Here is a 27,284-nt window from a genome sequence, read left to right as displayed (position 1 = left end):
ACTACAACCCACCAATAGGTAAGCCAACCCATACCCAGAATAAAAAGTAGTCAGAAGCAGGGTAGAACTAAATAGAAAGCAATACTAATAATAAGAAAAGACATAAATGGAAAGCAACCCAAAAACTATATACAATAGATACCCTCCCAAAACTTGGAGGTCACAAGTACAGAGCTATCTAACAAGAATAAATACAAGTCCCAAAAGTGGACCACGACAAGCCGTCACAAAGGAAAAAAGACAAGTTAAAATATGTACAGAAGGAGATAGGTTGGTCCAGGACACCAGGTGCTCACCCTCGTCTCTGATATCCATAAGTTGTGGCACGATCAATCATCATTGTTAACTAGTACTAGGACATGCATCACAAGAAGATGTAGAGTATAGCATAAGTACCAAAACAAAGGTACTCAGTAGGCATCATAGGCCGACCGAGCAAGAAAGGTAAAGACAATTAGAAAATACAGGATATAGACACAAACAGAGGACAAAGCGGATATAAAAGAAGAAAGCACATGAGCATACCGAAAGTAAATCTAAGTACAACTAAATTTAACCTAATTGGACCCCCATAATGCCATAAAGAACACTCGTGCACAAGTTTAAATAAATCCCCAACGGATCCCCATAAGCCCGACAGGTACACAGAATAGCTAAGTCTACCAGACCTAAAAATAAGCCAAAATCCAAGAACCAGTCAACTTCTAGTCCAGCTAGCAAGAGTGACAACAACTCAACCAGTAACCTCTCAGACCAGGTAACAAGAGTGACAACCAATCCAAGCCACCCAGCAAGCCAGCCACTCCCAGAGGTGTCAGCTGCCCAGCTAGCAAAAGGGCCGAAGGACATGTCAACTCCATAGAGGATCTCAAATATCCAAGTCGCCCAGCCAACCATTCCCAATGGCGTCAACCACCCAGCTAACAAGAGGGCCTGAGGGGTATCCACTCCGAAGAGGATCTCAAGTAGGTATCCATAAAGACCGACCTCAGCTCTTCATCGCGAGAAGAAGGGCACGATCGCGACTCATTATGATTTTGAACATTCCGATCACGGAGACCCTACCTCACGATCGCAAAGACTGGGGAAGGCCAAGCCTTTATCACGATCACAACAATAGGTCACACAACCGTGAAGAACTAATGTCCAAACCTTCACTATTGCGACCAAGGAAATGTGATCCCGAAGAGACACCTGGCATGCACCGGCTCATGCATATCAGCTGATTTGGCCAAGTTCCAAAACTCCAACGGGGTGCTCCAAATTCATTCAAAACTGCATGCACATAAATGAAATATGCCACCCTATCGAAAATGGCATTATGGACTCAACGGAATCATAGAAATTCCCATCTGAGGTCATTTCGATAAAAAGTGGGTCCCACACTTGATTTCTATTTTAATCCCAATTCCATAAAGGGCCTCAAAATTAACTCGGAGCCTCGGTACCTAAACTAAGGGTCGTTCTAGACTAAACTCAACATTTTGAAGCTAATCGTGCTAAAAGAATTCTCATCCGAGCTCATTAACTCAGAATGTTGACTAAAGTAAAACTTAGGCTTCAACTTGAAAGTTAAAATTCCTAATCGCACAGACTCACACTGAAAACTTTGGGAGTCATAAAGGTCATGCTATAAGCCTAAAATGACCCTTTTGGAGCCGATGGAATTGTCAGAATTGGATTTTGAGGTCATTTTGCTGAACTTCTGATAAAAAATAACTGTTCAAGGTTCAAAAGCTCTCAAACACTAATACTTGTACGAAAACCAAATGACCAACTAGGTGACTGAACTGTAAGTCCCACCAAGTCATAAATTACTTGGGGTCTCTACAGGAAAACTCTAAATGACAAACAGGAGGCATAAACCAAAAAATGACTTGAAGGTCATCTCACATTATGCGATGAAACTTGCATGTATTTCTCTTTTGGGAGACTGAAAGTTGCATTGATTTCTTATTTTTTTGTTAATTTTCTTTGTGAGAGCATGGAATCATTCTTGATATGAGGGCACTTGAATGCATTTGTTGAAACATGGTCTTGCATTAGAAAAGAAACTATAGTGAGCCTAAGCTTGTGTTGAAACTGGCTTGTTATCATAGGAAGTGTTTTTATCATGATGGAGTGTCGCATGTTGTTGAGAGTAGTCTTTTAATGTCACTTCCATGTTAGCTCTCATTAAATATTGTTGTAGACACCCTTATTGAGCTAATTGTGATCTTGATTTACTTGAGGACAAGTATAGTTTTATGTTGGGGTGTTGATGAGTAGTAGATTTGCACTCATTTAAGGCCTATTTAACTCAACAATTAGTGTCCTCAATGCCTAATTATGTCCTATTCTAATGATATTTTGATAATTTCCAGCTATGAAGGCTAAAGGACAAGGCAAGGATGAATGTTTGAAAGAATAGCCAAATGTAAGAAAGAAGCGTAAACTATAAACTAATGATCGCCAAAAAAGAAAGGAGAATCACCTAGTGAGCATGACCTCGCCCAAATTTACAGTGCACAACACCTGTATTTATTGAGGCATGTTGGCGAGCTCCCAAACGAAAATGTGACTCCCCGAATGACAAAGGGCGAACATGTTGACCTTCACCGAAAGCGATAATACAAGGAGAAATATTAAAGGCTCGGAAGGTGAACTAAGGTGGTACTCCGTGATACACACAATGTGAAGGAAGACTTGAATGAGCTCGCCAACTGAGGTTCAAACAGCTAAATCCTAGAGAAATATAAAGGTGAGCTAAATAGCATAAGGCTATTCGCCCAACGTGATCGGTGTGCCCGACTAACATCATCCAATGGGTCATGTAGTGAATGTTGGGCCACATTTTGGGGAACTTATAAATAGACCTATGGAGAGAGAAATTAGGGAGTTCACGTGAGTAGCAATAGAGTTTTGTGTATGAACAATTGAAGAGAAAAAAAATATTTTACCTTGTGAAGAACATTTTCTAGTTTTTGGGGTTTTTCTAGTTTGTTATTGAAATTGACAAATTTAAGTTGAATTTAAAGGGGGTTTCCTTGTAAATACTTAATTTCATGTTACCCATGGCTTCTTTCATGAAAGGTATAATTTCCTTGCTTTTTGTGATGGGTGGCTAAAACTCTAAGATCTAGAGGTGCAGTTATGGGGTTAGGTGTTGATCTAATGTAGTGGGTATTGTGTTATGCTTTATTTTGCTGTTGTTTATACATGAATTTGGGCTAATTAGCATGAGGATAACTTATGGGATAAGGTTGCAAACTTAATTCCAACTTTTGATATTTTTTCAATGCTCGAAAGAGATTGATTAGATGAGTAGTGCTATACCCCATTTTAACCAGGTCAAAATAGTGTACAACATTTGATGATTCCTAAATTGATTAACTATTTGAGAAATCACCACCTAATTATTTACAGCGAATTAGGGAACCTAAAATTGATTAAGGTATTGTCTAATGTTAACTCAATTTTAAGGTCTTACTAAATATGAGATTCTAGGTAAGGGTTCAACTAATCTAAAGGGAAAGGGTAAGGCATCCTTTAAGATCCATTAAAAAAATGGTTAACCGACTAAAGTTAAATTAATTAATTAGGCTATGAGTTAGCCAAAACTAGGTGATTAGAGTTCACGAAATAATTAAAAATATGATCGTAGATAAATTTTAAGTTGAAGATTTTAGAAATAGACAAAGCCCACTAACTAAATTACATTAGCAAACGAAAAAATAACTAATAAACCGACCTTCAAATGGGTATATAACCAAAAAGGGAAACCTTTATTTTAAACACAAAAAAGAAGATCTATAAAGACTTAAGAAGTGGTGTAAGTTTGAAGCTAATTAGATGTTTATACTTTAGTAATCACGTGAAGTATGTATTGAAATACTACCAAAAACAAATCAAGTAGCAACGAAAATATATGGGAATGACTAGAGCAGAATAAACAATTCAAACATTCCAAACAAGTGAGCTTAAAGAAAATCAAATTCCTCCAATATCAAGGCATTTATATTCACTAAAAAGAACATTGAAATGGGAAAGTATGCATCGGGTGACCCAATTTGTTATGGGCCGAGACGGGAGTCTCCCTCAAAACTCCATATGCTCCAATGTTTATGTGAAAAAATAGACAAAGACATAGGATAGCTAAGCAAGAGAAGTGAACTTATGACTATCAATTCAAACTAAAATAAGAGTAGTAGTAGTAGTGATATTTTTTGTTCATGCTATTTTTGTAAAGCAAACCCAAAGAAAGACTCTAAGTAGAAGTTAAGAACTAATGTATTCGTTAGAAATTTTATTATGCTAGGACTAAAGTTGATCATGATGACATGTTTGTCCAAACTTTCTCATAAATGTAAAAGAAAAAGAAAATTCCAATTGCAAACATGATTTGTACACAATTTATGTCACGCCCCAAAGCTACCCCCTGGAGGTAAACACGGGACCTAGGATCACGAGTGACCCCAAGCTAACCCTGAGCTGGCATATCATAAGCATACTTAAAGATTACTGAATAAAATATACTATGCGGAAGCTTAAAACCATAATTAACTTAAAAGTGTGGAATACCCAATACTAATTTGAACATATAAAAGGCTATGAGTTTAATAACAACTAAAAGTTCAAACTCAAAACTAAAAATTGAATCTAATACTATGTCTGAAAAAGCCTCTAATTGACTAGTGTTGTTGGGACGTGCACCCAGCTAAATCTAGTAAAATTGAAACTAAAATGAAAAGACTGAATCTAGAAAACATGTTTATTGTCCTTCAAGTATGAGGATTCACCACTGAAGTTGCTGAACTAGAGATCAGGAACCGATCTATGTGTAATCTGAATGTTAATTTCCTAAACCTACATCATTAAAGGATGTAGTGTAGAGTATGCATCAGTACTTGGAATGTACTGAGCATGCAGGATATGGAATATAACTGAACAAATACATAATTCAACAAAGCATACTGAGCAACAAAATAATTTGAACTGAATGTAAATGCTGAGAATATATTGAAGACTAGGCTAAATGCAATGACCAAGTACTAATTGTGAACATGACATACTGAGACTGAATGCTGAAATATAACTAAAAACCTGGTCAAATGCACTAGAATCTGACTGTGGGAGCTACTAATAACCGACATAAAACCACATGATCTAAATGTGGAGTCCGATATATACGCCCCATCGAGAGGACCCAATATATCTTGCCAAGGGTATAGAGGAATGCTGGCGCGATCACTAAAACTGATTCCCAAAGAGGGGACTGATAAACCTATGGGGCACGTAGTTCTAGGACTATGAGGGTACGTTGAACCCTAGTCCAACTCGGCCTAAGCCTACTCCCAACTAGAATGTGTATGACACAACAAAACTAAAATACTAGATATCTCAATGTTCTGACATGCAAATCTAAGAATGCAATATTTAAGTACTGATAATGAAACATTCGAAATTTGAGGCATGTATATCTGTTTATCTGACCTAGCTAGTGTAATTCATGAACTAAACGAATCTACACAACTAGGGTTCTGAGTTTCATGCAAGGAACTACCCACCAATTTCATGAAAATATGATAATCTGATTATGAATATTATAACACCTAATTCATAACACTTATCCAAGGTTTGAGAAACCCTAGGTCTAAACATGATATAGAGAATCAAGAATCTAAATGAATTCTAGGGACCTAGTGGATGAAAGGAACCCACTAGTGAAATCTCACATACCTGGTGACAAAATCAACGGAGAAATCCTTTGATTTCGAGGCTGAAACTTTGAAGAACACTATTGCTTGTTCTTGAAAGAAACTGGCACCTCTTTATCCTCTTTTCGTTCTAATTTGGATGATATTTGGAGAATAAGGGTTCTGGGTAAGTCTGACTAAGTTATTAGGCTTATTCTGAGTAAAACGACGTAGTTAAGTATCAAACGACGTAGTTTAAGTTCCCAACGCATAGGGGAAAGGACCAAAATAACCCTAACTTAATTCTGACGACCATTCACAGAGGGAACGACGGTCTGTCATTTGACCTACCGGCCGTCGTTTGGGTTCGTCGACCAAGTCTGCCCGACAAGGCTTCACTAAAACAAGCATAACTTTTTACTTGAAGATGGGATTTTAGCAAACTCAGTGGAGTTGAAAAGAGGATTCAGTTATCTATCATTTGGTAGGTCATGGGCCACCTAATTCATTTTATGCTAAGAGGGATAACCATTTGAAGTTGATCCAACAATAATTTCCCTCTAACTGGCTACTAACCCTCAGATACGGTCAGACCTACAATCCGTAGGTCCAACCACGGACCGTACCGGTCGATCCTGGTTGAAATCAAATAATATAAAGATTTGGGTCTTAATAACTGAACTCCACCTACGGTGTGTGGTCCCACCTACGGTCCGTGGGTGGTTCCATCGGTACTGGCACCAGTTTTCTCAAAACTACGATTTTTCTTAATTTTGAGATCTGAGGTGTTACAATATCCCCCCTCGGGAAAATTCATCTTCCAATAAAGTCTAAACTAGCTGGGTGTGGAGGGAAGGATCTGCAATCCCTACCACTAAGTACTAGAAACTGATTTCTAACTGAACTGAATTCTAACAACATGCAAATATGCTAAAAAATGCAAGAACAACTGAGGAACATGATACTAAGACTGAATTTATGCAAGAGTGAACTGAGAGACTAGAGAGGGACTATTACCTCACGTTGAAATGGAATCGAAAGGAAAGAGATGAGGATACTTGCCTTCATGGCTGCTTCTGCTTCCCAAGTGGCTCCCTCTACGGACTGACTCCTTTAGATTGTCAAATATCATCACCCCCTTCATAGGTGATACTTTCAGGAAAGCCCAATCATCTATCTCAAACTCTAAGTTCCTTCTCCCTACATTTGCATATGACTTTTGTATTCGGTCTAGTTCTGATGAGTTGAACTTTTTTGCATAGTTTCATAACCCGAAGTTGTCCCAATCAAGGCTGCTTCACCTACTCATCCACCTTAGGAAAACATAAGCGACCATCTTCCCCTTAGGAGAAAACCTATACTTCCTGCTAATGAACTGCACCTTCGAACTTGAATAATATAGGATCACTGTCCTATTTTTCCTTAACCTCCGCTACCAATGAAGGTTCTGATCTATTCTAGACTATCACACCACCATCTGATGTGTCCACAAGACTAACTCCTAAGCGAGGCCGATGAATATATTTTACTAATTCTTTCCCTTTTTTCCTCAACATGTGCTACACCACCCTCTAGAGATCATTTTTCTGGCCTTAGGGTAAAAGATAAATCGACCTATAGGCAATGAGCTACTACCCTTCTTTTCTAAGCCTGGCTCGTTGGAAACTAAAACCAAATTATCGTACTTCTAAAATCGACTTAGGCATAATAGGAATGTAACCAATCCATGCCTACAATGATATCAAAGTCCATCAATTCTAACTCTACAAGATCTGCTGAGGTGACTTTCTAAGAGATTGTGACAGGGCAATTTCTGTATACCCGTCTAGCTATAGCTGGGTCACCAATTGGAGTAAAGACTGAGAAGGGTTCTAAGTTAGTTTCTGGACATGCATTAATACCACAATATTCCTTCCACTGCTGGTACCAAATGTAAGCCACTCCCTTCAACTAATAGGTGGTCAAATTTGCACTCTCGACTTGAGTAACGCCTATAATATTTTTTACCTTTCAAATGTCGTCGAGAGACTTTGTGGATATTATTCTGACTTAGACCCATGAAACTTGTAGGGTTTATCCGAGTAAAGTCTTGGATTCTTTCTGTAGTAGTGTTAGTCTGTGGCAGAGCTGGGACCAGAGCCTACTGATTTACATAGTCATTGCTAAGCAAGTACTTAGTAACCTGCCCTAAACTCAGCATATATGACTTGCTCCTTCAATGGGTTTGTTGTAGCTAATGGCTAATTCCTTGTGTTAGCTCTTTTGGGAGGCATTTCTGAAATGCGAAGAGTAGGAGTTAGAAGGAGATTGAATAGAGTTCATACTGACGCACGATAAGAATAGCAGGGAAAGTGAAGTTTTTCTTAAAACACTTTGTAGCCTCCCTTTCATTAAATGTGGTGCACTTCACACCCATGAAAGAGACTCTACTTAGTGCGACTTTCGGACATCCTAACACTCTTGAACAAATGCTCTGATACCAAGTTTTTCACACCCCGAGGCTAACCCTAGACGTAAATGATGAGTCCACAATTTGGACTCATTTAGGGCTTCATTTTAATAGAGTTAGTGTCCTCAAATGAATATTTTATGCCGATAACTGAGGTAAATCCTTGAATTTCAGGTATTTAGATTGAGTAACAAAGCATGGACATTATTAATCAAAAAGGAACAATGCAGCTGAAAGAACGAAGGAAAGAAGGCATGAGGATCGCCTAACCCATTAGGCGAGTCACCAAACGGCCAGGGTCTCGCCTAATTTTCCAGAGTGCCAAGCCCTGAAGGAGAAAATGGAGCAGTCGTCGAGTCGCTGAACGGTTCCACGATGTAGTGCCATATCACCCAAAGTTCCAAAACCTGAAGATGCTAAAGGCAAAAGCGAACAGCGATGAAAATGACCAAAGGGCGGATCGTTGATTGGGTCGGCGATCCCGACTAACTGCGCCGAGTGAACCTCCGCAGCACACTTTTTGACAACTATAAATACTTGTTTAAATTTTTAGCTTGCACGCTGATTTTGTGTGGAATCATATTATTATTCAGTTTTTGAAATTTAGAACTAAGAACTGAATAGAGAGACAATATTTTCTTAGCTTTGAATATTTCCATTTTCTAAGAAATTGGAAGTGGGTGTTGAAGATTCTTCATCTTAGATCTTTGTAAAGACTATATCAATCCTACCCAGTTGATGGAAACACAACTTGGTAACGATTTTTACCTTTTTACTATGTCTAGCTAAAACCCCAATTCTTGGGGTGTGATTATGGGTTGATTTAACTGTTGGGTATTGTTAATTGATAGTTTATTTGCTATTTAAAAGTGATTTCATTCAGTAATCATGGTTGAATTTAATGGGTTGTAGTTGCAAACACATATTTAACTTCGTGTTTTTGGCTTGATCGAGAGAGAGGTTTTAAAACCAAAATTACTGAATCGATAGTCTGTGGGTATTGGGTTGTCATGTGTTTAGCTCGAGAGTGTGAACCCTAAACCCTTTTCCACACATTCAGCTCGAGAGAGTGAATGGACTAAAAAGGTTGTGCTTCATTGCTGCTTATTGGTGTTCGAGAGAAACCAATTTGATTCGGAGTAAATTGTTCGAGAGAAAGTTTACCCCCACTAAAGTCTAGCTTATTCACAGATTAGCAGTTGTTAACTATTAATTACAATTACCCAGTTGTTTACCTTAGCCCATAATCCTATCACATCCCAAGAATCCCGTCTCTATATTTGTATTTTCATGTTATTTACTGTTTTAGTTGATAGTACAAACAAACCTCCTTGATATTTGACACTTGTGTCATCTATAATTTAAATTAAGTTTTTCTTCATAAATATTTTTAGCTATGATTGACTTGAGAAAATTTATGCTTTTCTATTGATTCTAAAGTACGAACCACTCCCTTGGGACTCGATCCCAACTCACTAGTTGGGTTATATTACTATTGAACGATCGATGATGCTTAGTATTGGATGAAGTATCTTTGATAGTGTTACACTTCTCAAAATAGCGCCGCTGCCGGGGAGTGGTGTTGCTTGAGAGTTTTTAGTTAAGTTGAATTTTTGTTCTTGTTAGTTGTAGTGATACTTAATTTTTAGTTTTGTTTTGTGTGCTTGTGCTTTGAAATAGAGGAGGTGAGCATGTCGGGCAGTAATTTGCGAACAAATGGATTTTCCTCCGTTAGAAGTGATGATATTCAGGGATCGCATCCTAAATTTCAAAAAATTGGATGGTGAGTCCATGTATGAGTTGTGGCAAAGGTTTAAAATCCTATTGCAGCAATGCCCAACTCATGAGATTCCAGATAAACTACTTCTGGAATTCTTAGCCCTGAAAATTAATATGGCTGACCAACTCTCTTTGGGATGTTTAATGCGACATTTTTACGAGACCGCAGCCAAACTCCTTGATTGTGTGACCAACACTAACACGAAACTGAGAAGGACCAGCACTTGGCCATATTGTTAGGTCAACTGGATGCCTTGGCCCAAAAGGTCAAGGACTTAGAGGTACTGTCCAAAAACATAGACAGGTACACCCCCCCCCCTCACGAGCATCAGAAGATGAAGAAGCAAGAGGGAGGGAAAATTGAAGAAGTCCTCTTACCCATTCTACACAAAGTCGAAGGACTCGACAAAGTGATGGAGGAGATAAGAGAAAATATCTTGATGCTAAACCAAATGACGGCCTCGCATTCCATGATCATTCAGCTACTAGGGTCCCAAATGGACTAAGTGTTGAATGACCTCCACCCAGAACTAAAAGGGGGGTTTCCTTGTGAAAATGAGGAAAACCTCACCAATGGAACTTAAGTGTGGACTTGCGTCACATTACGACATTAACTAAGGTGCTTCTTGGGAGGTAACCCAAGTGTTTATCGCTTTATTTTTATTTTATAAATAATGGTGTGTTGATTGTGCAGATTGAAGTGTAGGAAGGAGTTTGAACAGTACAGGTTGGTGACTAAATAGTCCAGTCGGTGCATCGCAGAAGAGGTTGGCGAGCCTGACTTGGACCACCGTTGGACTCAAGACAATTTTAAATTAGAGTCTGTAAAACTCGGTGAGCCTAAGAGTAACTTTGGCAAGTCGCCGACCAGGTCGGCAATCCCGATCAAATCCATCGTTTGGACCCCAACATCAACTGAGGGTCCTGTAAAAATTGGTGAGGTAAGTGACCACTCGGTGTGTCGTCGAGTAGATCGACGAGCACGACTAATGTCGCCGAATGGGCGAGAACTGGACGGTTTTTATAAGGCCAAAGGTTTAAATTTTCAAACTCTTCACTTTCCCTCACTTTCAATCTTCACAAACTCACACCTGCACTTTGGTTTCTATATTTTTGCATTTCTAGTAGTATTTTAGTTGTTGATTTGTGCTCGTATTGGGATTACTTTGCCACCTAGCAATTCAATCTTGATTAATCAGCATTAAAGGTTGGTTTTCCGAACCCCAAGTTTATTTTTAACAATTTTATACTCTTATGCAAATGATCTTATCTTGTTGTCGCGTGCTGGGCCTCTCTCATAGGATTAGAATGTTTGAATGCCTATTTTAATTTGATAATTTTTCCCGTATTGTTTTGATTGTTGAAATCATGTATTCTTGTGCGTTGAAATGATTTAAACTTTGTGGGGTTGTGCTTGCATATTGTTTAGTTTTGTTGGGTGAAGTATGAGTAGCCTATATTTGTGCCAAACGACGTAATTTGCCTAATGATAGAGCGGGTGACGTCCTTCTTAAGGGAAAAAGTTGTCAATTGGCAAAATTTGGCAAAATCGAGAGAAGTATGAGTATCCTAAGGTAATGGGTGTTATGGGTCTTGCTTTAATTTGACTAGTGCATGCTTTGATTTTGTTTTCGAGGGTTGTGGGGTCGAATTTGAGATGATGGGTTGAAAGTAGGAACATTGGATCGTTTGGTGAGCTGAGTCGAGCTCGCCAAACCACTCGGCGGCTCACCGAAGTTCCCCATCTCGCCTTTAATTTCATGCTTAATGTGTTGTTAGGCTCTGTAACTTTCGGCGAGAAACTTGAGTTTGCCAAGAGTACTCGGCGACTCGCTGAAAGTCTTCTTAATCGCCTTTTTTCTGCACCCCTGTAGGTTTCATTGCACTATTACTTTCCGTGGGCTAGACTTAGTTCGCCAAAAGCTGTCGTTGATTCGCCGAAAGGTCCTTCCTATCGCCGACATGCTAGTATTTTAGAGCCAATCCTTTAGGTGAGCCCGATCGATATCGCCAAAGTGATTCGGCGAGTCTGTCTGCAATTATCTTTCTCTACCTTTGATTTAAATGCTTTTAACTTTTTCCCGAAGTTTTGCAGACATGGCTAGACAAAAGGTTACAGGTAGAAACATGCCACCCCGAATAAAGGCTAAAGGGATAAAACTAAATGAGGATGAAGCTGCATCCAGGGGCAAAGCTACCAAACTTCCCACAACTGGTGGAAAAGGCAAGGGTAAAGGCAAAGCACCTCAGTCACCAGAGGCCAGCTCCGACAGTGACGGCATCTATGACACTTACCTCACCACTTCAGAGAGTGAGGTTGAGCATCAAGAGCCTCATACTATAGCTTCTGATAATGATGAGCTGGTAGTGGCACAGAGGGCAAAGCTACAGTAAAAAAGAATGTATGATCTGTCTAGAATTAGAACTCCTAAGCCCACCATATTCTCTCCTCTCGTTCCAGAGCAGGCTTTAGTCATAAAACCTCATGTGCAGAGTCCTCCCCCAAATTCTATGAACAGATTAAAGACTAAGGTGTTAAGGACAATCATTGAGGAGAAGTGTCTATCCACTGATGGTGTGATTGATAGGTACCCCTAGATTATGAGATGTCTGAAGTCTCATAAGTTCTATATATTCACAAAGCCCCGTGGCCCATATATTCCAAATTGGGTCCGGGAGTTCTATGCTTCTTATGGGACCTTGTACCACAGAGGAAGAAGCAAGCAACTGCATTTAAACTGGTTGATTATGTAGTAGATCGGGGAAAGAAGGTCTAGTGTGATAGTGAGGCTATCAATGTTGTCCTGGACTGTCCTGATGATATTGATTATGACTACTAACGCATGATCCAGACTACCACATTAGAAAATATGAAGAAGTGGTTAGCTCCTCTCATATCAGACGGTGCCCCCAAATGGCTGGAAGTTGGATCACCTATCGAGAAGAAGGATCTAAACATAGCTGCAAGATTCTAGTTTGGCTTCATCAGCAGTACTATTATGCCATCCCAGAACGAGTCAATTCTCCGGCATGCCAAGGCAGCCTGTCTGGGTTGCATCATTGATGAGACGAGGCTTAATCTAAGGATGATTACAGCACAGAAGATGGTCATGAGGGCCAAGCAGCGCCAGACCTCACTGTCCTTTTCGGTATTGATCACCGAGCTATGCAGACGGGCTCGAGTTTCGAGAGATACAGAGATGGATGTGGAAGTGATTCCCACATCCTCTACTAATATCCAGAAAATTGAGGCTGAATATATAAAAGACCAGACTGAGAAGAAGAAGAAGGTAACCCCAGTGGATTCATCCCCAGTTGTAAACACAGACCCAGTACCTGCAGAGGCAGCATTGGCTACTTCAGCCCATGGGCCTTCAGGTACCTCTTGTGATGTCCCTTATGATGTTCCTAGTTCTTCTGCTGCAGCACTGCCTCCTAGACCTGTTGCTGCCCCTATCTCCCGAGGCCCGATCACTCAGGCTTCATTACTCCGGATGGGGCACCTTGCCCATTTTGTGGATCGTCGGGCTGCCAGACTCGAGGCATCCATTTCGGGCATGATTCAGACTGCCCTGGCTGATGTTGTGACACCCTTGAGCACTACCATTGATGCCCTTGTGGCTAGGATAGCGGTGTGTGAGCGTGGCTAAGGGGCCACCGAGGATGTGACCGCCTTAAAGGCAGATATTATTGTGTTGAGGAGTGACGTGGATCAGCTGAAGTCCACCAACATGTCCATGATCTTCGGGATGGTGGAGATTCCAGATGTATAAGATATGCATCCGGCTACCACCGAAGAAGAGATTAGAGTTGAGGAAGCAGCAGATCCTGAGTCTGAGGCGGAGACTGATGAGGAGATGCTCGAGGTAGGTGAGGAAGCTTCATATGAGGGCACTGAAAAGGCCATGGTAGATGCTGATGTGCAGACTTCCTTAGCAGATACTCCATTGGCTGCTCCTAGTGCAGCTGTTGTTCCTTCTGAGGTAACCCCGGGCACTGATGCCCAAGTTCAGATGGACACTGGGCACTAATGCCCAAACAGATGGAGCGACTAATTAGACAGGACCCCTCTTTACCTCTCTCTCTGTCTTTCTTTATTTTGACTTGTGGATAATTTCTTTTGTTTGCATTTGAAGACAAATGACTTTATTTGTGGTGGGGTGAGGCCCACCTTTTTTGTGATCTTTTGTGAATATTGATATTTTGTTTATATATTGGGTTTTTGAGCCATAATTGTGTTTTTACACTACTTTTTGTGGAAGGTTTGAGCTTGTGACTCCGTATTTTAATTGAAAATGATTTTTGACCCTTCCAAAAAATATTTCCACCTCTTATTTGTGTTGAATATGGATGTTCTTTTGCAAATTTGAGTATCGATTTTATTCAATACCGATGACTTGAATAGTTCTCATAATAAAAAAAATGAATGTGCGGCTACGATGAGGCCAAACGAAGTTGCATAGTCAATATGTGAACTCTTTGCATCTCATTGTGACTAGCAAAGTATTGAATTAAGTCTCTCGTGATGAACTTTGCACACTAGCAAAAGTGTGGATTCTTGTTTGGCTTTGGTATCAATGCCTTGTGTGATGAGCTTACCGTGAACCATGTGTGATGACACCTAGAATTTGCCCCGTGGGTCTGGTTGACTAAGTGATGCAATCTCTTGATATGATCTTAGGCAACTTTAAAGAGTGTGAAACAATTTGACATTATACATCTTTTGTGGCCTACTTTGTGAGTGTGTGAACTCATTTTGAGCACCCGTTGACCCTTGACCTTTTCTTGGAAGAAACTTGATAAAAACATAACCTTCCTTGATCCAATACCCATAATCCTCGTGATTTGTGGTTTGTTTGAATAGCCAACTTAGGCCAAAAGTCTAAGTTGGGGGTATGGTGAAAAGAGAATGTAAATCAAGGAGTGCAAGAAAGTCCCCTTTTACCCATGTTTTGAGAAAAATGGAACCCCTCCATACAAAAAAAATGAAAAAGAAAAAGAAAGAAAAAGTTGCGGAATAAAGTTGTGAAAATGCAAAAAGAAATGGGGTTTCCAACAATCCATGGAAAGTGAATAATGGGATGACTTGTGAGCACGAATGAAGAATGATGAAGAAAAGGAAAGGAAGTGTTGTTCACACCACATCTTATGAGGACTATAGCCATTGATCCTAAATGACCATACATTTGCACTCAGCCCCGTTACAAGCCTTGAAAAGACCTTTTTTATCTTGAGTGAAATGAAACAAATGTTGGTTGGAAAATACGGGCAAACCTATGGATGAAATCATACATTATGTTCATCTTTGTGAGTGTGAGCGTTGCATTTGATTCTGGAACTTTAAATTGTTGAACCAATGTCTGTGAATATGGAATCATTCTTTGTGTGAGGGCATTTGAGTACCTTTGTTGAGCTTCAAATTGAATTTGAAGCAAGTATTGTGAGCTTGAGATTCTTGGATATTGGTGAGTCACAACTTCACTCTTTGAGTGCACAATTGATAGGTGTATGAGTAAGTTGAGCCTTTTTCTGTGAATGCATGATTGAGTCTTGTGTAGCACTGTTTGAGACATCCTTTTTGAACTGCTGAACTTGAGTTTTACTTGAGAACAAGCAAAAGTTTAAGTTGGGGGAAGGGGTGTTGATGAGTCCACGATTTGGACTCATTTAGGGCTACATTTTATTAGATTTAGTGTCCTCAAATGTATATTTTGTGCCAATAACTGATGTAAATCCTTGAATTTTAGGTATTTGGATTGAGGAACAAAGCATGGAAACTATTGAGCAAAAAGGAACAAGGCAGCTGAAAGAACAAAAGAAAGAAGGTCTGAGGATCGCCTAACCGATTAGGCAAGTCGCCGAACAGCCAGGGTCTCGCCTAATTTTCCAGAGTGCCAAACCCTGAAGGGGAAAATCTAGTCGGGCAGAAAATGAAGTAGTCGGCGAGTCACCAAACGGTTCCGCGATGCAATGCCATATCGCCCAAAGTTACAGAACCTGAAGATGCTGAAGGCAAAAGCAAAATGGCGATGAAAATGACCAAAGGGGGGATCGCCGATTGGGTCGGCGATCACGACTAACTGCACCGACTGAACCTCCATAACGCACTCTTTGACAACTATAAATACTTGTTTAAATTTTTATCTTACAAGCCGATTTTGTGTCGAATCATATTATTATTCATATTTCGAAATTTAGAAATTAGAACTGAATGGAGAAACAATATTATCTTAGCTTTTAAGATTTTAAGATTTCCATTTTCTAAGAAATTGGATATGGGTGTTGAAGATTCTTCATCTTAGACCTTTGTAAAGACTATATCAATCCAACCCAGTTGATGGAAACACAACTTGGTAATGATTTTTACCTTTTTACTATGTCTAACTAAAACCCCAATTCTTAGGGTGTGATTTTGTGATTATGGGTTGATTTAACTTTTGGGTATTGTTAATTGATAGTTTATTTGTTGTTTAAAAGTGATTTTGTTCAGTAATCGTGGTTGAATTTAATGGGTTGTAGTTGCATATACAATCTTAACTTCGTGTTTTTGGCTTGCTTGAGAGAGGTTTTAAAACCAAAATTACTGAATCGATACTCTGTGGGTATTGGGTTGTCATGGGTTTAGCTCGAGAGTGTGAACCCTAAACCCTTTTCCACAGATTTAACTCGAGAGAGCGAATGGACTAAAGCGAAGGTTGTGCTTCATTGCTACTTATTGGTGTTCGAGAGAAACCAATTTGATTTAGGGTTAATTGTTTGAGAGAAAGTTTACCCCCACTTAAGTCTAGCTTATTCACCGATTTGTAGTTGTTTACTATTAATTACAATTACTCGGTTATTTACCTTAGCCCATAATCCTATCATATCCCAAGAATCCCATCTCCATATTCGTATTTTCGTGTTATTTACTGTTTTAGTTGATAGAACAAACAAACCCCCTTGATATTTGACAGTTGTGTCACCTATAATTTAAATTATGTTTTTCTTCGTAAATGTTTTTAGATATGTTAACTTGAGCATATTTATGCTTTTCTATTGATTCTTTAGTACGAACCACTCCCATGAGACTCGACCCCAACTCACTAGTTGGGTTATATTATTATTGAACGATCGTTGATGCTTAGTATTGGATGAAGTATCTTTGATAGCGTTACACTTATCAATAAACACGAGACCTAGAATCACGAGTTACCCCAAGCTAACCCTGAGCTGGCATATCATAAGCATACTAAAACATTACTGAATAAAATATACTATGTGGAAGCTTAAAACCATAATTAACTGAAAGTGGGGAATACCCAATACTAATCTGAATATGTAATACTCTATGAGTATAATAACAACTGGAAGGTTAAACTTAAAACTATAAACTGAATCTAGTATTATGTCTGAAAATGCCTCTAACTGACTAGTGTTGTTAGGACATGCCCCCAAGTAACTCTAGTAAAATTGAAGCTGAAATGTAAAGATTGAATCTAGAAAACATGCCTAATGTCATCGAAATATGAGGACTCACCACTAAAGTTGTTGAACTGGAGATCGGGAACCGATCTATGCCTCACCTGGATGTTGAGTACCTAAACCTACAGCATGAAATGATGTCGCACAGAGTATGTGTCAGTACTTGGAATGTACTGAGCATGCAAGATATGGAATATAGCTGAACAAATACATAACTGAACAAGGCATACTGAGCAATAACATAATCTGAACTGAATGTATATGCTGAGAATATACTAAAGAATGAGCTAAATGCAATGACCAAGTACTAATTCTGAACATGACAAACTGAGACTGAATGCTGAAATAAAATTGAAAACCTGGTCAAATGCACTAGAATCTGACTGTGGGAGCTACTAATAACCAACATAAAACCACATGAGCTAAATGTGGAGTTTGATGTACATGCCCCATCGAGAGGACCCAATATACCTTAACATTTTACTCGGAGATGAGATTTTAGCAAACTTGGTGGCGTTGAAAACAAGATTCAGTTATCTATCATTTGGTAGGTCATGGGCCACCTAATTCCTTTTGTGCTAAGAGGGATGACCATTTGAAGTTGACCCAACAATAATTTCCCTCTAACTGGCTACTGACCCTCACCTATGATCCGTATATCCAATGATGAGTCCACAAATTGGACTCATTTAGGGCTATATTTTGATAGAATTAGTGTCCTCAAATGCATATTTTTTCTCAATATCTTATAGAAACCCTTAAGTTTCAGGTATTTGGAGTTTGAGGCAAAGCATCGACACTACTTGGTAAGAAGGAACAACACGGCTGAAAAGAACGAAAAAATAAAGGCATGAAGATCGCTGAGCCCAGTTGGCAAGTCGCCGATCGGCCTGGAGATCGTCTTTTGTTCCAGTGTGCTGAGCCCTGAAGGGAAAGATCAAGTTGGCGATGAAATAGAGTAGTCGGCGTGTTGCCGAGTAGTTCCGCGAAGCAGTACTATATCGCCCACCGACTCAAACCACAAAGATATTGAAGGCTAAAGCAAATAGTCGATGAAATAGACCAAAAGGCAGATCGCTGAGTGCATCGGCGATCCCGACTAACTGCGCTGAGTGATCCACTGCAGCACAAATTTTCAAACACTATAAATACTTATTTAAATTGCTAACTTAGTATCAAGTCATAGACAATTATTATTCAGACTTAGAATATTTTCAGTTTCAAGTGTTAGAGGGTTTTGGAGACTTTGTTCTTAGACCTTGAAGATTCAAAGGGTTTCATCGGTCTCAAAGATTCTTCACTCTTGACGTGTTTTAAGACTTAATTCTTCATACCCAATTGATGGAAACTGATATTGGTATAATTTTTTATCTCTTTTACATATCTAACTAAAACCCCAATTCTTGGGTGTGATTTTTTGAATATGGGTTAGATTATCTATTGGGTCTTTTTTGTTGATGGTTTTGTTTAAATGTGATTTCATTTAGTATTTGTGTATGAACTTAATGGGATTGTAGTTGCAAATATGATTTCATCTTTAGTGTTTTTGGCTTGCTCGAGAGAAAGTTCGTAAAACTAAGACTACTAAATTGATAGCCGGTGGTATTAGGTCGACATGGATTCAGCTCAAGAGAGTGAATCCTAGTCTTTTTCCCACACATTCAGCTTGAGAGAGTGAATGGGCTAAGGCTGAGGCTGTGCTTAATGCGGAAACTCGGTGTTCGAGAGAAATCGAGTTGATTTGGCGTAAGTTGCTCGAGAGAAAATTTACCCCCACTATAGTCTAGCCTAGTCATACATGTTCAACAATCTACCATCAAAAACATGTACCCGATAGTCTAGTTTATCCCGTATTCCTTTCACATCCCAAGAATCCCGTCTCTATATCTCGTTTCCTTATATTTTTGTTGCATTTAGTTGTTAATTAATACAAACCCCCATTGATAATTGATGATTGCTGACACTCATTAGATTTAATATGTTTATATTCGATAATGTTTATAGCTATGACGAATAAGAACTAGATTTCATTTTTCTATTAATTCTCAAAACCAATCCCTGTGGGAACGATCCCAACCCTTGGTTGGGTTATATCACTACACGCGATCGTATGGCACTTGAACTGAAATAGTGGCAGTTGATTACGTCCTTAAACATCATCCAACCAGGGACCATACTGGTCGGTCGTGGGAGGGATCAGAGGCTAAAAAGATTTGGGCCTTACCGACGGAACCCCACCAACAGTCCGTTGTCCCACCTATGGTCCATGGGAGGTTCCATCGGTACTAGAAACATTTTTTTGAAAACTAGGTTTTTTCTTCATTTTGAGATCTGAGGTGTTACAAGTTAATAAGCCAACTTAATTACGGCTAAAAGTAGAAAAATATTGTTTTCTTTATACTCAACTGGAAATGTTCTATATGAACTTAAAACACAATTTCTTGGTCAATGACAATTAGCTCTTAAAAATAAACTATGATGAATACATATTCCATAGCCAACAAATGTTTTAGACAAAACAAGGATTTCATACTAAGAAAAACATGGTAGAAAACAAATAAAGAGATACAGAAGCAGTAGCTATTTCATAGCATTTAAACACCAGATTAAAAGGAAAGCTAAACGAAATATAAAGGTCACTTTGAACAGATAAAAATCAAAAGAGAATAGTAATCACCTATTTTAGGGCAGTGAACTGAGTCGTCTTCCATCAAGGATCTAAGCTCGTTCCTCCAATAAAATCATGCAAAATAGAAAGTAAAGTAGAATAAATTGAAATTAAAAAGAGTGGTGCTCTTCCGAGTGTTCAAATCTTTTTCGTGATTTATATTGCAAGCCAAAACTCGTCCCCCGTTCTCGGTTAACATGGCTTGTTTTTATATAAAAATTTAAGTTCCAGCTCCTCTTTTTGGGCGAGATTTTGAGTTGATAAAGATGAGTTTGAAATTTAAACGTTTTGTTCTTGGATGGACATGGCCTTCACGTGATACTTTTAGATTTATGCTCGAAAAGGTGAGCCCTTTTCTGAAGTCATAGCTGTTATGTATTGGACTTATGCATATCTTGATGATATGCTAAAGTAGGTGTAGAAAACTTGCACGAAAATGGTGAAGAAATTTTGTCATGGTTGAAGCGATTTGGAATTTGCTTGAAAGAGGAAGAGATGAGAGAGACCTCTAGTGGCGCTTATTAATTTCAGATTAGGGATGCAAATTTGGATTATGTTTTGGGAACTTGGCTGAAACGTATGGGCTTATTGGGCTGCCTTTTGGATTTCAAATGGGCTGAATTAATTGAGAGGAATTGCACTTTCTTTGGGCTATTATTAGGTTGAATTTTGTAGTCTTTTCTTCTTTAAATTAGTTTCCTTTGAGCTTCTTATATAATAACTAGCGCAATATATAAAATACAAAAAAATTAATACATAAGAAACTTGAAATAAAGTAACGACAATCATTTTAAAGAAAGACGACAATAAGTAATAGTAATAAATGTTAATAAGAAAAATATGTAATTTTTTAAAACAATAATAACAATAATAATAAAAGAATAGTAAAAGCAATAAAGTTAAAGTAATAGTCTTAATAATGTCTAAAAGAAAATTATGATAACATTAGTAATAAATCAAACAGTTGTGAAGTATAAAGTATTCGACTTATTCTTAATTTTAGAAGCTCACGAAAATAAATTTGAAGAAAGGAGGAACAAAATTGGGTGGGAACAGCTTTCCCCTTTTTGACCGGAGACGATGAAATAGTTTTCGGATAAAGAAGTTGACTTAGTAGCCAATTTTGTCTCGGCCAATAAATATGGCCATGGAAAGAGTAGAGAATATTTATACTAGAGGATTTTTAGTCTAGAGGGTCATGAAATGAGTTAATTGAGTCAAGGTTTATCAGTGGGAATGGGAGCAAAGTTTGGATAACCTACATATCACGTATTCGTGGGTTGTGGGACGAAATGAGTTCGAGAGTAGATCATTGACCTCGGCTAACGAGTTTGATATTCCTCTTTAGAAAATTTGCTCCAGTTCAATGTTAAGAGAGAGTTCCACTTTGTGATGCATCTTTAGTTGCTTTAAACTATGTTTCCTGAAACTCATGTTAAAACTGTCATAATAGTGAGATATAGTAACTTAAGTATAAGAATGTTTAAATAAATATAATTCTAATATATATGTGTGAGAATGATGACAAAGGCATGTGGTCAAATGTTGTCTCTAGTTGTCTTTAGAGACTTGATGAATAGAGATATCTCAGATTGTCTATGGGGACTTCATATTGAGAGTTAGAGCCGTCTGGCTTATGCTGATAGGGTCGCATGACCAATTGGTGTCTCCAGTTGTCCTCAAAGACATATTGACAAATGACGTCTCTGGCTGTTTTCAGAGACTTGATGATATTGATGTCCGTAAAGTTTAAGGAAAAGTCGTTAAAGTAGGTAAAGTAGATAAAAGTAATTGGTAAAGTAATGAATAAAGTAAGAGTGTAGCCGTCTAGCTTATGCAGTTGATGTGATAATGTCTCCAATTGTCTTTAGAGACTTGAATGATAAATGAGTTCACCGGTTGTCTTCAGGGACTTGAATGATAAATGAAGTCACCGGTTGTCTTCGGGGACTTGAATGATGAATGAGGTCTCCGTCTGTCTTCGGGGTCTTAATGATAAATGATGTTGGTAAAAAAAAGTTGTTAATGACGTCATAACGTATGAGTTTAATATGTGTATCCTATTTTAGGATGGATGAACCCAAATGTGTGTATATCCTATTTTAGGGTGGATGGACCTTTCTTGTCCTATTTTAGGGTGGACAAACCCATGTATCCTATTTTAGGGTGGATGGACACGTGTCCTAGTCTTGGGTGGACGAACCCATGTCCTATATTAGGGTGGACGAACTCGATATGTCCTATTTTAGGGTGGATGAACTCATGTCCTCCGATTGTCTTCGGTGACTAATTGTAATGACACCTCCAGTTGTTTTGGGGTTAGATGTCCATTTTGTGAAATTGTAAAATTGTAGAGTAAAATTATAATAAAGTCATGATAAAGTAAAATAAAATAAAGATAAGTGAGAAAATAAAGTTGTGTGGCTATGTCACGACCCAGGGGTACCCCCTAGACGTAACACGGCGTATTTGACCCCGAAGGGGTCGCATACAAGTCCTTAGCATGATCATACACATAAAGCCATAAGAATGATGCGGAAAATTTAAAACTTTTACAATCAAAGTCTAACTTCTTTGTCCTAAACGAAAATACGAATCTAGGCTTGTCTCAATCACCATCTAGTACAATAGGGAGTACAAATAGGGTCAAAAGCTCTTTACATCAATATAGTCTCAAAAGTAGAAAATACAATAGAAACTAGGAAATGATAACATCTTGTTCTCGAACTTGAGGACTAACCAAGCCTAGGAAATAGTCAACTCAAGCATCTCTTGAAGGAAGTAGAAGTACGTCTCAACGATTGGAACCTACACTCATAGTAGATGTAGAAGAAATGAGTTAGCACATAAAGTACTAAGTAAGGAAGAATGCATAAAAATCCTTGAAATATGATAAAAAGGACATTTTAGTTTAAAAGTATGCATTTGTCAGTTTGGAAACCAACATGCACTTTCAATGTAGAAGACAAGCCATAATCACATTTATACTCATAACATAGTGAAACCATTACCATAGCAACCCCTAAGGAACACTTGTGCAATGTATGGTTAGCATCCCATAATACCAACCATACTAAGTACTCATTTGAAGCTACCTTAGTCATACACATCATCTTTAGACCTCATTATGAGCAATAGTCATAAATAAGGAAATAGTCATGTACATTACTTGAACATAAGGAAAGTCATTCATGGCAACTATCCATTCAACATACATGCATACATTCATGTCTTATCATAACATAAAGAAACCATCCCATAACATCCTGCTAAGTCCACTTGTGCAATGTAAAAGTGAAGTCTCATACCCCCACTCCTACTAATTAAAACTCACCAAGAAGTCATAGTATAGTTCATGTCTTATTCATTATCTTATCATATAGGGAAGAATAGTCATAACCGACATAGAACATGTGAGCGACATGGAATCCGGTGTCATGTAACCCCACACCGAAAGAAGGTGTCCTACTTGCCTAAGGTAGAACTAACATGTTTAGCTTTTAGGTGGATCCACTAGCTAAAGACCTATGTGGGCACATAGTTATGGGATAGGGAGATTGCTTCTAGAAACCCGACCTATTGTATTGGCGGAGGAGCTTCCATCTCATGAGAATAATCTAGATGACCCTGCCTATTGTACTGATGGGAGGGCTTCTACCTCATTAACCATATCCACTCAGTGCTAAGCATTATTTCCCAAATTATACATAATTAATCTTAAATTTCATTTACATGTGTGAAGGAATACTTTGCCCTTCATTCAATATAACCCATAAAATAACTCATAGATTCTATAAAGTGAAAACTAATTTTCAACCTTAAAATCATCATTAACATGTGAGTAAACCTTTCACATTATTGTTCATAATGTTTAATGAGAATAGTCTTTCAATCAACACAACAATATTATCATTATCCTAGACAATTCATACATAAGGGAAGAATGGTCTTTCAACAATACCTCAATTTACACAATAGTCATCGGATCTTCACTTTTAAGTGAATCATGAGTCCATACATAACACTCATCAACATGTATAAACCCTAGCAATTTACCCCCCTTAAGGGTCATGAATCATTTCTCACGATTAAATTTAGAATTACTAGACTAGGAATGAATAAAACAAGATTCAATAACTAAAACATCATAGATACCATTGATAGTATTCATTTTGCATCAATACACCCAGCACAATTCATGAAACTTGGGGTATGGGGTAATTTATGGGTTCATGGGGGATTTCACAATAAAAATCACCATTAAACATCAAATTATCCATAATATAAGACAATTAACATAATGAAATTGTTTTTAGGAAGAACCCATGGCTATATTGGAAACCCTAGTTTTATGAATTTGAAATTAAAGAGTTGAAAGGGCTTCATGGAGAAAACTGTTCCATGAATCAAGTCTCCTATACCTTGATTGATGTTTTCCTCACAAAATTGGAGTGAAAAGGATGGATCTTGAGCCCCTAGCTTGACCTTGTTGATGTTCTTCAATGGAGTCTAGAGAGAGAATATTATGAGAGAGGAGAGGTGGTTATGTTTTGAGTCTTGTGGGTTATGAGTTAAAAGAGTTGGTTAATAGTTAAAAGTACTTAAATATGTCTAAAATAACTAATAAAAACTGTCCTTACCCTTAATTAATTAATTAGGATTTTACCTTTTTGCCCCTAAGTTGGTCGAGACTAAGTATCTCTAGGTGTGACCTACGACTGCCCCACCTATGGTCCGTAGGTTGGGTAACGCCACGTTCTGCACAATCGTGGTTTGCTTCAGAGAGGGGGAAGATCAAGGCAATGGTGGAGAGACTAAGTCTCGACCCACGACCCTGACCTACGAGGCGTGGGTGCCCATTCGTAGGTGGTGCTGTCATTTGACAGCTTTTCGAGCCTTCACTTGGGTCCTCCTCAAGGACCCTTGGGGGGTCCTTAGGGGTTGTGCCTTGACGTGTAGGTCCTAAAACATTAGTACTAAGTTAGGGAGGTCATTTTAGGACTTTAATCTTTACATTTAACTCATTTAGGACACTAGACTACATGTTAGGCTCTAGCTTAGGTCATTAGATTTCCGGGGTGTTACAGGCTAATGGCAGTAAGGTCTTGGATGATGCCTTCAGTTGTCTTTGAAAGCTTAATGCTGGTTCCTGTAAAATTCAAATAAAGTCGTTAAAGTGGATAAAGTGAATCATAAAGGTATTTAATAAATCAAAAAATAAAATTAGTGAAGCTAATCGATTCTTGTTGATACCGATAGTTGTAATTGATTGAATGTCGCCTCTAACGAACTTGATTTTTATTCAATAAATTTCAAAGTAACGTCACTTGTAAAAAGATGTTAATAAGGATATAAACTCATGATGGAATAAAAGAAATAACGTTAGAGATAAAGTGAAAAGTGGAGTTGTTTGTCTTATGAAGGTGAGGCCCTGGAGGCAAATGATGCCTTTGTTGTAATTCAATATTGACATCTTGTATCTTTGTCATTCCTGCACTCAAGGAAAAATTCTTAGTTGGGAGGGGGGGTGTTGATTAGCGCTGCCTCAAAACTTGACTTTGTTGGCCTTCCATCCATCATGTTTGTTCAGACCTTGTGATATCCTTTTGAGACTTGGTAGATGAACACTAAAAGTATATTATTTTATTATAAAATAATAAAAATTATCGTTTGAAAGAGACATTTTTTAGTGTGTAGAAAAATATGCAAGTATATGTTTATAAGTTCTAAGAAAAATAATTCTACCAAATCTCAGATTGTGACAATTTGAAACAAAATGAACGTCCTTTGTCTGTTACTTCTTGTCAGGTAGCAGTCTATAGCTTGACAATGTTCAGTCATTCCTTCACCATGTCTTCCAAAATCTACCAAGTGTCGATTTCAGAGAAGTATACTAAATTTATGTTATGTTGAGACCGAACCTTATATAGGATGCCTAGGTATCTCGCCAAGAGAATCAGGTCAAAACGTAGTTCAAAGTACATAGAAATGATTGGATTTTTTGTAATAAAGAGACCGAATCTGATTTGGATTGACTGCATGCTCCACCAAGAAAATTGGGTCATGTGTAGTTCAAATTACATAAATAGTAAAAAAATGTGCCCTAATGTGACTGAATCATAAGTGGGTGTCCTATGTATCCTACCAAAGGAATCAGGTCAGGCATAGTTTTCCTATTACAAAAATAAATTCTTTTTAGAAATTCTCTATAGTAAAACCAAACCCTATGTGGGCTGCCGACGTAACCTACCAAAAGAATCAGGTCAGAACGTAGTTCGTAATACATGAAAAGTGGAAGTTACATTCAGAAAAAATCTATCTAAAGTCACCCTTTGGTCTAGTTTTTTTACTTCACTTGAATGAGAAAAACATCATGCTCGAATATTATCATGTTGTCATGTTTCTTGGTTGATTGTTCAACTGTAGGTTATCTTCACCTCCTTCGAAAATCTTGCTTGGCTTCAAACCTTGCTAATTTATTTCATTATGTCATAATCATAAAATTGGCAAATTTAAAAATTAATATTAAAACAATATTTGAAAGTAATAAGTAAGAGACAATTAAGAAAGTAGGAAATGCATTCAGAGATTTTTCAATCAAGCTTTCAAAAAAAAATGAGGCAAAACAACATAAAGTTTTAAGGCATGATTTAAGCCTCAGTTTTTAAAATCGTGCTATTTCAAAAGTGTTACTACTTGTTCAATCTACCAAGAATTCTGGCAAACCAGAAATGGAGTACAAGTCCTATTCTTCAAAGTCTCCTCTAGTTCAGCACCTTAAATGGTCGGCGTCTCGGTGTTGTAGAGAGGCATGAAAGTAGTTGTAGCAATGACCTCTATTGTTTCTTGTCCTTGGGTTGTCACGGCAGGAGCATCAAATGATGATAAAGTGCTCGTTTTAACCTTTCCAATTGGAATAAGTCTTCCTTTCACAACCAGAGTTTCCTCTATAGTTATCATGTTCACATTAACATTCTCATGTTTAGGCAAAGGGTTGTTCACATTGGATGAGGTCCAGTAAGTTGGATTGCTCCTTCTTTGATCAAAGCTTCAATCCTGTTTTTGAGACCATAGTAATCTTCGGTGTCGTGCCCAAAAACTCCAAAATGATAGGCACAATGCTTGAAACCATCAAACCATTTTGGAATAGGATCAGGAATTTCCCCTTCAATTGGTTGTATCATACATGCAGCTTTCAACCTCTCAAACAACTGAGCAAATGGTTCATTTATTTTGGTATAGTTGCGAGTGG

The 27,284-nt window shown here is 38.2% G+C and overlaps 1 pseudogene; it reads right to left on the bottom strand.

Annotated features, from left to right (window-relative positions):
- The window catches only part of LOC125863855 (uncharacterized), a 68,911-nt pseudogene that overhangs the window by 40,547 nt on the left and 1,080 nt on the right, over positions 1–27,284 (bottom strand).

The sequence above is a fragment of the Solanum stenotomum genome, chromosome 5 (assembly GCF_019186545.1).
Source record: "Solanum stenotomum isolate F172 chromosome 5, ASM1918654v1, whole genome shotgun sequence".
NCBI lineage: Eukaryota > Viridiplantae > Streptophyta > Magnoliopsida > Solanales > Solanaceae > Solanum > Solanum stenotomum.
Note: the sequence above shows the minus strand (reverse complement) of the source record. Positions and strands in the feature narration are given on the sequence as shown.